At 35.9% G+C, this 12,974-nt stretch overlaps 1 pseudogene; it reads right to left on the bottom strand.

Moving 5' to 3' along the window:
• Positions 1–10,023: 10,023 nt before the first annotated feature.
• Positions 10,024–10,067, bottom strand: LOC149776886 (U5 spliceosomal RNA; annotated as a pseudogene).
• Between the last annotated feature and the right edge of the window lie 2,907 nt (positions 10,068–12,974).

Below are 12,974 nucleotides of genomic sequence, written 5' to 3'. Positions count from 1 at the left end.
TGACAGGCCCAATTTGTTATGGCCAATTTTAGTCAAACTTTTATATTTGCATGCCACACCTATTTCAATTTTATACATGAAGTCTTTTTGAATTTTATTACAAACAAGACACGTGACACCTTTCAGAAAGTGTGTAGTGCTGGTGTTCCACAGGGTGCAAATTTTGGTCCAAGTGCTCTTGAGAAACCAAAACTTAATTTGCTATATCTTCCTTAATTATAAGAATTTTTCAATGCAATGAAAACCTGAATGTACAAGGCCTCTCTGAGAATATGTTTACAATTTGAAATTATTGATAAAGGAAATTTAAATAAACATTTAAATTTTAAAAACTACATTTTATTGAAAATATAAATTTTCCTACAAGTTTTAAAATTCAGTTTGACAAATTTTAGACAGCAAAGTTGACTAATACATGGTATTTAAAACAAATGGTAGCTTAAGTCTGTACAAGTGATATCATTTTTCCCAGGGTTAGTGAAGCAACACAGCTCATAGTGATTTTGGCAGCAAACCGCAATATGCCTGTCCAGATGCATATAGGTGTAGACACTAAAGAAACAGTGACAGGTGCTATGTTCCACATATTGTGTCAGGTACGTAGGCAGTTGTTTGTATAAGTAATAGCGCACTCAGATTTAAAGTTCGGATGGGACCACTACCATGTTGTATAGCAAAAATGCATTCCATTTCAATGTCAATAACTACAAAAGGTGACAATGGGATAGGAAAATACAGTTTCTAGGGAGGCTCTACCTTACTGAAAAATGGTGTTATTCTCTCTCATGAAGACCTAAGCCATGTCTTTGTGGTGCTATATATCAGTGTGGTGATATGAACTAATCATGGTCACTTATGACAGTACACTTCACATGTCCTTATGAAACCTTGCTATCACCACCGGACTACTGGAGAGCTTCCAAACTGATCCAACTCTAACATTTTGTTCCAGATACAATGTTAGACCTGAAAAGATATAACATGTCTCACTTGATTCTAGAAAACAGTAAGATGTAGGTAAATGAATTTAAAATGTGTTCGATATGGTGATTTCAAAATAACATTAAGGTTGCAAGCATGGGAAAAATATTAAACATGACAGACTGACACTCAAAAAGGTGAAGCGATGACCATGTATTAAAGTGATAAATTCATCCTAAAAATATATGGGGTTTCTAGAAGCATATTTAGCCATTTACAGGTTAAATAGCAAATCAGGTAGACTATGTATCATACAGTTTAAGGCAATGTTGGGGCTGTGAGGTTTGATGATTGGTGCAAACATTAGTACATACCAGTATACAGGAAAGTCAAGCGACAATGTAATAAATTAAAATATATGACTATAAGCGATCTTATTCATGAGGGAAATAACAATTTTGGATATTGCAGATGAATACAGCAAAATGTGGCCACACAGATCAACTATAGATACCAATAAATCCTATATCGTCAACTAAATGTGAAATTCTGATCCCCAAAACGTGAAAACCAGGATGGACATTTACATATGTGGGACATATACAATGTACTTCTTAAGATCAAATGTGCAAACAAAATTCAAATGATCTGTTTCAACATTTATCATTAAGAGTGTTGGTTACCAATTATTAAACTCAATGATTCAATGGAATCAGATATCAGCTGATGCTACAATACTGCACACTGTCATAGTACTAAATTGAAATATGTTATCATACATAGGCCTACTCATGATGAAAATAACATTTTGGGATATTTTCAGCGCACACAGCCAGAAATGGGCCTTACAGATTCACTATATGTACAATGTCAGCCTATATGATGTACTGAATGTGAACGTTTGATCCCAAACATTCTAAAATATATGAATATTTGTTCATGTGGGATATGTAGCTATCGCAAAATCAGTTGTACAAAGTTGAATTCAAATAATCTGTTTGAATATTTCTTATGCAATCTTTAGAGTGTCAGTTAACAAATATTATTAGTAATTAATAATGCATAAAGCAAGATGGATCATCAGCATTCCCATAACATCATATAGGCCACAATGCTGCACTACACCAATCAATATCGTAACCAAACTGAACAATACAATGGAATGCATTTTGTGTTCAGCTTATATTATTTTGCTGTTTTCTTACATCCAAGGGTAATATACATGGGGAAAGTATATTTTATCCCTTTGAATTGTATTTCATTCTGGGACAGTTTAAAATGATTTAGTAGAGAACTTGACTAGGTTCTAGTATAAAGTTTTCATCTCTGTCCTCTCACTAAATACCCTATAACTATGTTTGTAAAAAATTACTGAAGGCCATACAAGCAGATATGTGTTACTCAGGAAGTGACCCCATGATAAACTCATAAATTAACTGCTTGGACCCCTAATAAATACTTTGAATGACCAATACAAACTGGAATTTTGTCTTCGTGTATTTTAAATGATGGTCTCATTTTGACTTACAAAGATATTTTCTCTGACAAAATTTGACAAATATCCAACATTGGAACTTATATATGGTGTAGGAATATTTACATGCTGATATCATTTAATATCATTTCAACAAATATTATATATTTTGGAGTAAATGTTTTAATTTTTTATACTTCTTTTTAAATTTCATTTAAATTTTTCAAAATAAAACTTAACTTTTTATTTCTAATTTCATTCTACTGTTTTTCAAAGTCAATATACATAACATATTGAAATTTCATGTGTCGTTCATTAATAATAAAGATTTAATACCAGTTTAATCTTTACTCAAATACTGCACTGACAGGACATAGCACAATTAATTTTGTTATATGTTCTCTACATTTGGTTCTCGAGGCTGACATTTCCACTGTGTGACAATCAGTACAAATCATATGTTAATCTAAAAATACCTTCACGGTGAAGTTCTTGCCAAAGGTTTTTTTGAGAGGCTGGACTGTCAACAGAGCAGTATGTAAACAGAACACATATTTCACTTCCGGATCATCACCATGGCCTTATTACTGACTATGCACTATCGCCAAAATACACATGGAAAACCACACCTGAGCTCATATTCTCAAGAATAAACAATGACCTTTAAATCCCTATCAAAATCGCATAAATATAACTCTTCTATCACCATGACAATGAGAGAGGAATAAATGTTCTAACAATAGACTAGAACTACCTTTGTGAGTACCGAACTGGAAGTACTGAGACCTGATTATATAATCATCGGTTACTATCTTCCATTTGGATCTGGTTAGAAGAAAAGAGAACAAAATGCTAAATTTGAACAAGAGGTTTACTTTAATTGAATTGGTACCTCACCAAAGTGAGGCTTCAAAGAATGGTCTATAGACTCATTAAATGTTCCTCTCCACGGTAATCTTTAGTAACTTATGTTGGCACCCCATGACTCCGTTCCAGCAGATGCTGGTAAAGAGTTGGAGGTGTCACCCTGTTTTTCGTTTGTAAAAGTCATGGTTTGTGATTTATGTATCCCCCGTCCTCCCATATGTAGATTCCATATGTGATATTGCTTTTTTTGTATTCATTTTGTTTTATATAAAAGTTTTAATTTTATTATTTTTTTATTATATTTGTATATTTTTTTATTTTCTTTTTTTCTTTTTTTTTTGTTTGTTTTTGTTTTTTATTTATTTATTTATCTCTTTTTTCGTCAGGGTTGATCTTTGTTTCGTTTCGCCATATATCTCGAGTTGTCCCTGCATTCGGGTTCTGAGTTGTACTCCGTTCCCACTCGGTAGGCAGGTCGGTTTCCATTCTCAGGTCAATACTTGCAAACACTAGTGCTCGTGATTGTTTTCTTGCCTTGAACCCGACATGCTTGAAACTTAGGATCGTACTCGTTTTCCCTTTACGAAAGTTCAGGGTAAAAGTTTCCGTTCCCATCCCCATTTCGTTATCGTTATTATTTTTGAGTGACTTGCCATAGTCATTAAAGTCCGGTGTGGTGCTGTTTGTGTGTGTTGTGTTGTAACTGCATTTGATTTTGTGTATAGACTGGCAATATCTAGATCATATCTTAAGAGTTTTGGGTTAACTATCTAGTTTTCAGTAGTGGCACGGTAGACTTGGTTTTAGTCCCTGTGGTGTAGGTCTATCTGTACTTGGAGAATTGTTTGATTGATATCCCGGCTGGGGTGTAATTAATCATTGGTAGTCATTGTTCCAAGATTCGTGTGAACATCAGCTAGAAAGGATTTTACTGGGATAGTTTGGATTCAGGTTCATTATATGATGTATTGTTTAGGAGGTTAATCATATTTAGTTATAATTTCTTCCTTTTTTTGTTTGTTTTTTCTTATATATAAAAATGAAAATAGATGTATTCTTTTAAAAAATTGGACTTTTTAGTTTTGTTTTATTTTTATTTTGTGTGGTTTTGTGTGTTTGTGTATGCATGTACGCAGTTTACTTTGTTGTTGTGCATACTTATCTGCTTATTGTTGGGTTCCTATAGATAGAAATGATGTGTGTGGGCTGGTTAGGTTATTGTATTTTTTTTTCGTTGGGATTTTGTACAGACAGGACCTTCATGGACTCTATTTAGACAGTCTCTTTCCTCGACTTTATCCAGCAGGCCATATCTGTTTAGCGAGCGTTGCATATTCTGGTGGGTCTTTGTTTATTTTGTGTTTAGGGGGGAGGGGGTATCAGTTACAGATGTGTTGACTGAGATTCCCTTGGGATAAACTCTTGAAGAGAGTTAATTCTCTAGCCCTCACATCTGTTTCTGTTATATGCCTATAGCTATATTCGCTAGTCGGGATGAAATAGTTGTTTTTGTAGTATGGCCAGGTTTACCGTACATGTATAGGTGGAGGGATTGGATTTGCACAAAATAAGACAGTCACAGCGGGAGATGGTGGGGTTCCATTGGGATAAACTCCTTAATAGGGTTTTTGCCTACCGCCTCCTCTGTGTACTGTTTCTGTGTTGTTTAATTTCGTAATTGGTTGATAAATGGTTTTGGTGGTGAATTTTTTATATAGTGGTAGACAGTCCTGATTATAGTTAGTTTGTGATCGCAGGATGGGGTTTTGGGTTTCCGTTGGGATAAACTCTTTAATAGAGTTATGCCCGCTGCCCCTTCTGCCTACTGTTTCAATGTATGCGTGTGTGTATGTGTTAGTTCTTTGTACATGTTGGATGTTATTCGGATGGCTTGGTAGTCCATATTTTATCGTTTCTAATTTGCACGATATTATTTATGTATTGAATTATCTCATCATATAAGTTTTTATCCTCTATGTTGTCCGTGTACAATAATTGTTTTGTCTGGAAATTCCCTATTGAATTTTTTATTTCCTGTTTAATGGCATCCCTTTGTGTTTTTGTATTTGGACAATATAAAATTAGATGTCGTTTGCTATCGTATTGAGTGTTGCATAAGATACATTGTGGTATGGATGGGACGATTTTCCTAAAGAAGGCTTTTTCTCCTGTCCACCATGCATCGTGTAGGTATAGATATAATCTTGTTTGAGTGTTGGTGTTTTTTATTTTACCCCATTTCTCCCAGATTGGTTTCCAGTTTAGGTCTGGGTGTAGATGTTCTATTTGTGTTTTGTGTTGGTTTGTATAAATGTTATGTAAGTATCCGTATGTTTTTTCTTCCTGTAAGCTCCATATTTCTTTGTTAATTCTGTATTCTATGATTGTGTTTTTTATTTTATATGCGATGTTTGGGGGTTTGAGTTTCTTTGTTAGTTTGTTATTTTTATATATTTCTGGGAAATTATTTAAGATATATCCAAAGAAATAAACATATATGTTTTTCCATGGTCTTCCGTCCAGGTTTTGTAATTTTTGTATTCTGTTAATGATGTTTGCCTTTTGTTTGATAGCAAGAATAGGGATGTTAAGCCCCCCTTTCTTGTTTTCTCTTTGCAGTGTCTGTTTACTTAGTTTGTGTATTTTCCCATTCCATATGAACTGGTATATTACCTTTTCGAATTTCCTAATGTACTGCATATCAAAGTCTATAACACTAAACTCATACCATATGTTACTAAAAAGGTATGTTTTAGCTATGTGGGCTCTGTCGATAAGGTTAAAATACAGCGAGCTCCACAAAAGTAATTGTCTTTTTAGTTTGTTTAGTACATTTAGGTAGTTTAAGTGTTTCGCGTTTTTTCCAAAAATAATGCCGAGTGTTTTAACGTGTTTCTTTATTTTGTCAGGTGGTAAACCTGGATAGTTTCCACGCCAGTTCCCGAGTAACAAGATTTCGGTTTTCCCATCGTTTATCTGGGATCCGGATGCTTTTCCATAGTTGTAGTATTCTTGCATTAGATGTTTATATGAGGTTGTGTCTTTTATAAAATTGGTACAGTCATCCGCGTGCTGTAGCATCTTTATTTCTTCTTTTAGGTTAGGAATATGTATCCCTCTGATGTTTTCATTGCTCTGTATTTTGATTCTTAGCGCTTCGATGCCCATTACATAGAGTAACATGGATAAAGGGCATCCCTGTCTCACCGATCTCTCTATCGGGAATTTGTTTGTAATCGCGCCATTAGTTTGTACTACTGCTGATATGTTGTTATATAGGATTTCTATCCACTCTTTATAAATCGGTCCAAAATTAAAACGCTTTAGGATTTCAGTTATGTAATTTTTTTCAACCCTATCGAAAGCCTTTTCTTGATCTATTAGGATCATCGCTCCGGTATCCTTTTGGCTCTCAATAAAGTCTATAATGGTTTTGATTGATAAGGTGTTGTCTAGAATATTTTTGTCATCACCTCCGCATGTTTGATTTATATTGATTATATCGTTGAGTGTAGTGGTGGTTCTACTGGCCAGTATTTTACTTAGTACTTTATAATCTGTGTTTAGTAGAGTGATTGGTCGCCAATTTGTTAATTCATTGGCATTCCCTTTGTTTTTGTAAATTAGCGTGATTAGTCCTTGTTTCATGCTTGGGGACATTTCTTTTTGTTTGAAAATTTCCTTGAAGATCTTACATAATAATGGTGCTAGTAGTTTTTGGAAAGTCTTATAGAATTCAGCGGTTAGGCCGTCTAATCCCGGGGATTTATCCTTGTTTAGTTGGTTGATTGCGTTTATTATTTCTTGTTCCGTGATGGGGTTTTCGCATAGGTCTGTATTCTCCTGGCTTAGTTTCGGAAAGTTTACATTTTCCATGTAATGTGTTATATTTGATGTTGGTATTTTTTGTGATTGGTATAGATTTGCATAAAATTTATGTATATAGTCTAGTATTTCTGTTTTATGTTTTAGGACTTTTTCTCCTTCTTTTAATTCTGTGATGCTTCGTTCCAAACCTTTTCTAATCTCCTCTTTCCTATATAGGTGCCTCCCTTCTTTGTAAATGTAGTGGAATTTACCAGCTCTGAGTCTATTTCCTATTTCTTCTTTTTCTTTCAGTGTATGTAGGACGCTTTTTGCCGTTTGTATATCTTTGTTTGTGGATTCAGGGTGGTGGATAATATAATGACATTCCCTCTCAATGTACATTTTGTTTTTTGCTATGGAGAGTGCATATGATTGGGAGATATTTTTAATATCCTTTTTTTTTTTGTTCCCATTCTTCTATTATATTATTGCAGTGTATATCGTGGTTGGTCAAAATATGGGCAATTTCCTGCTGGTATGTTTCCAGCTGTAGTAACTGATTGTTTAATTTCCATTGTCCCCTTCCCCACTTGTGTGGGTTTCGGGTTTTTATTACTACAGAAGTAGCATTATGGTCCGCTAGTTTAAAAGGGAGGATTTCAGAGTTTATTATATTTTCCTTGTTTTGGTCATCTACATATATTCTGTCTAGTCTCGAGGCTCCATCGTTTTTATAGTGATATGTAAATTGATTCCCTTTTGGATTTTTGAATCTGTATGAATCTGTTAGTGAGTGTTCCTCTATCAGGTTGGATACGGTGGGGGCAAGTTCTTTGTCAAATTCAGACATTCCTCCCTTCCGGTCCAGGTCTGATATAGTGCAGTTAAAATCTCCAGCTATCAACATGTGTTCGAGGTTGAATTCTCTTAGGTATTCTTGTAAGGTTTGGTAGTAGTGTCTCCTATGTGTTTTATTTCCTGGTGCATATATGTTAATTATGTGTATGCTGTTAATAAAAATGTGTAATACCCTACCTTTTAGTGTGTCGGGTATGTTGTAGTTTTTCCATTTATTATTTTTTATGTTTTTATTTAATATAACAGCTACCCCTGATCTTGGGTTAATTAGGTCTTTTTGTACTATGAGTGTAGCATCCAAATTGTTTTCCAGGTATTGTATTACTTGAATGTTTATGTCGTGTATTTCCTGTAATAGGATAATGTGATAATTTCTTGCAAAATGTACGAGTTGTTTGGCTTTATCATGGTTTAGTCCATTACAATTTAGAGATAGAATGCGTATTTCTTGCTCCATTTCCATAGAAAAAGAATGTAAGGGTTACTGAGGGTTTATTCTGCATTATGAGTTTTGGCAGTGGTTGTGTGTGGTGGCTTGTTAGCGGTTATGGCTTTTGGTTGGTGTTTTAGTTATTGTTTTGTATTTTGTTGGTGTAGTGTTTGGGTGATCCTTGTTTTTGGTGGTTGTTGTATTTATGTGCTTGGTTGATAGTGCTGCTTCTTGTTGTTGGTGCTGCTTCTTGCTCTTGTGCGGGCATATGAGTTTTGCTGGTTGTTGCACGCTGATTTCGTGTGAGGCTGCTTTTGACGATTTTGGTGGGGTCTGATATAGGTTGTTTTCCTCTTTGTTGTTCCTTGTCATTGTTTTTTGGGGGCCTGGTTCCATTTAATTCGGATTGCTTGGTTTTCTGATTCTTTCTTTTCTTTCGTGGTTCTACAGTTTGGTAATCTGTTTCGGTTACACTTTCACTGCCCGACTCCGCCCGTTTACCATCGTGCTCGTCCTCCAGCGCCGCCTCCTCCTCACTCTGCATGGCCTCCTCCTCCTCCTCCTTTTCTGGAGCTGCTGGGGGCTGGGGCTGCTCCATGCTGACAGCCTCCTGGTCCGGCTCATGATCAGAATCGCCACCATCGTCGGAGATGTGTCCGAACAGATCATCACTTCTTGACGCCGCCGCCGCATATGTACCACGTCCGTTTGCCTCTCTGCAATCTCTCCTCACGTGGCCCTTTTTTCCGCAAGTGAGGCAGGGGCGTGTGACATTGCACCCTGGGTACCACGAGTGTACCACGAAACCATGTACCTTAAAAAACTCTGGCACCCTATCTACGTCTGCAGCATCAATCTGCACTATTCTCTTTCCCGTTCTCACTGTCGGGAACCCCCGCAATGTCTCCCACCTAACCTTACAAATTCCGACACCCAGTCTGGCTTCAACTCCCTCCTTAAACAAGTCCATAGGGAACTCATTTGGGTATCTGGTAATGTGTATGTCTATGAATTTTCTTTTTGTAAACCTAGTTATGGGTGGTGGTGTTGTGATCAGGACTGTCTTCCCTTTTATAGTAAAACTCTCAAAATTAATTATTTTGGTTTTGTTTTTAGGATAGATCAGCATAATCCCTCTTCCTATATTTGTAATAAAATCGATGTTTTCGAGGGTTACTCCCCTGGCGGCTAGTGCTCCGAGGATTTCGGGGGTTGCCGGTCTTTCCGCCGCATGGACTTGGGACAGATCTACCGCTTGGACATAGTCCCATCTTTCTGCGGTGAAAAGTCTGCCTTCTTCCGTATCGGTGAAGGCGTGCTTGGGTAAGAATTGCTTACATACCTCTTCGCTGTTCATCTTGTATGAGTGAAACAGTATGCTTATTTGTACTGATATACGGTAAACGTTAGAATTTAATGTGTAGTGGTGATGTGTGTTGCGACAGGGTCCTTAAAGGGGCTGTGATATTTAAGTGGCAATGTCGTGTAAGGAAGAATAAAGAGATAGATTAGAACGGACTCACCAAACGGTTCGGCTTCCCAGCTGAATTCCACCTGCTCCTGAATCACTGCTTACCTTCCTTTTTTATCCAGTCTAAATAATACGATGTGAAGAGAAGAGTAATCTTTAGTAAAAGGCGAAAGATTAATACGATGTGAAGAGAAACCAGAGTAATCTTTAGTAAAAGGCGAAAGATTAATACGATGTGAAGAGAAACCAGAGTAATCATTATACTTTCACGCTTTATTTTGAAGAGAAATAGTTTGAACTTTCCAAATGCTTTTGTAAAGACGATAGTGGAATGGTTATGTCTACAAAGATCCAAAAGGGTCATAGTTTTCAATATACAGTGTCATTTTGCTATTGGCTATTTTGAATTTCAGTGAAACCCATTTATTTTCTTTATACTGGTAGAAAGGATACTAATTAATATTTCTATATTTCTTGTCGTGGAAAAGGCAGGGGGAGTTAATTTGACAGTGAAAGGGATGTAATCCACATTCGTTAGATGTTCGAGTTATCGAGATGGATTATAACTACCTATTTATACATCAGGAAAAGATTACTAATTTGGAAAAAAATAACAGGTGTTTTATTCATATAGGAAATCAAAATTTACTTGAAGAAAAAAAATTCCATTTTAGATTAATGCAACGTGTGGATGTTTCAGATGTTTGGGATATCATCTGTCTTCTCCGAGGAGAGCAATGTAGACCTTAAACCTGGCATATGTACTAGCAAACTAGGGTATGTTATACCAAGCTTAGACCATTAACTGTCTTTATTGCGTTTGGTACAATTCCAATAGGTGGTCCACACATGGTTAAGTAAAGATTCAGACATGTTTAGGCTGCCGTTAATGAAATTGAGTCGCAATTATTACTTCCGGATCAGTACCCACAAAAGTAGTCCCAGTCTATATTTAGAGCATTGTTTCCTCTCTCGTTTCGGTAGTGGTACGCAGCTTAGATTTCGGCTTTTGAGGTATAGATTTCAGGAAAATTAAATTGAAAACTCTTTGTAAAATGAGCATCAATGAGTTTCTCTTCCTACTGCTAAAACTGTTAGATCCAACTCGCAAAAAAGGCGCATAACATATTCCCATGTTGTTGTTGTGGGAATAACGCCATTTTTCAGCACGTGATAGGCTATACATGGCGGCCAGTATAAATAGTGGCATAAGAAACTGGAGAAAACCTCGGGAAGAGCCACCGACTCACGAGAGGCTAATGGCAACCTTTCTCATATACACACATAGACCGACCCCGAGACCCGAACCACGTGGATCGAGATGAGATGGCAGTGATTGGTAAAGTCGAGCGCTTTAGAACACTCGGCCATCCGGGTTCCCGTTTAATTCCATGTAGTTTAAAATTAGCATTTAAAACCTTAATACTTACGTGTAAATTCTTCATTTCTTTTAAGGTATGTCACCTGCTGTGATACATCGCCAGCATTGAAAATTATTTTCTGTCGGAAACGTGTCATGCCGTTTTCATAGATTTGTATGTTTTGAGTTTAAATGAATGCAGCCGGTGTTACTATCCATCAAAAATAATAGTAATACAAAGTTTATGTAAGTAACAACTCAGATTTCGTTAGAGATTTTCAATCACAAATACATAAAAGTAGCTAGAAATACGAGGCCTCCAAAGTTGTATATTAAAACTTGCTGGTACTCTGTGACATGTGAATGGTTTTAAGATTGTTCTTTTTGAATTATTTTTAGGCAGCCATAGTCAAAAAAATTTCCTTAATGTTATTTCGTCTGTTTTGCTTTAATTTGGTTTCGTTAGATGCCTCAAGGAGCAAATCTGAGCAGCTTTGATCATTAATGAAATTGTAAAGCCGATGTAATAAGCCTTTCCCAAAGAATTTATTAATTTCTTAGAATTAGTTCGAAGATGAAAAATACCATGGCACATGCTCATAGGTAGAGAAAAAAATAATGAACAGATCACAGCAAACAAACAAAAAACCCCAACCATGTTGCCACTTTCACATGGACGTAAGCTTATGGTGCTTTAGGTTCGTTGATATTAGACACACACACACACACACACACACACACACACACACACTGTTTACTCATATTCAGCGTGATGTTGTGAGTTTGACGCCATTTTCCAACAATAACAAGAAAAAAACAACTTGCATCTTTCAAATGCAATTAATATTACAGTACCTTCGGTTCTTTGATTTTCAGTCAAAACACACACACACACACACACACACACACACACTCGTGCATGTATATACACAGGGCGTTTTTACTGCAGACGAGTTTCAAATATACACTTAACAGATCTTAATTTCCAAAACTTTGATACATCTAGTCCACAATCGTTAGATCACGCCTCTTTTTATTAGCGGATTGATTATTCAGATTGGTTTTACTGGGTTTAATGCCATTTTGCAGCACATGATTGGTATATATATGAACGCTAAATTGATACACTTTGGATGACCATATGCAAATATAATACTTGTACATACATTTGCATACATATTCCACGCAAACTAGACCAGCAAGTAGATCATCGCTTCTTTTGTTTTTTTCTGACACTACCGGTAATGTCAGGGGAGAAAAAAGAAGAAAAGGCGGAGATCTACTTGTTGGTCTAAAAAGCAAACGTGCATCTACATACATGTATTTGAATAAGATCACATCAAATGCTAAATTCATAAACATAAGATAATGTTACTTACTTCCAAACACACATGCATACCATATACATGTGAGATAAAGAGGACAAAATAGAAGGTATGATGCGAGAAAGTGACGTGATAACTAACATACTTCTGGTCCAGTAATATTCAGGGAACATAATATTCCTGATAAACTCCATTTGTCAATAAATCGAACAAGGTCAGATCCATAAGGACATAGAACACAATTAATTTTACTCTATGTTCTCTACATTTGTTTCTCAATACTTCTTAAATCCCTAAAAAATGCATAAATATAACTCTTCTGTCACCACCAAAATGAGAGGAAGAAATATTCTAAAAATAGACTTGAACTACATCTATTGGTACTGAACTGGATGTACTAATTGTGACCTGATTCCTGACAGGCCCAATTTGTTATGGCCAATTTTAGTCAAACTTTTATA

This window comes from Sinohyriopsis cumingii, chromosome 18 (genome assembly GCF_028554795.1).
Source record: "Sinohyriopsis cumingii isolate HCF-2022 chromosome 18, ASM2855479v2, whole genome shotgun sequence".
NCBI lineage: Eukaryota > Metazoa > Mollusca > Bivalvia > Unionida > Unionidae > Sinohyriopsis > Sinohyriopsis cumingii.
Note: the sequence above shows the minus strand (reverse complement) of the source record. Positions and strands in the feature narration are given on the sequence as shown.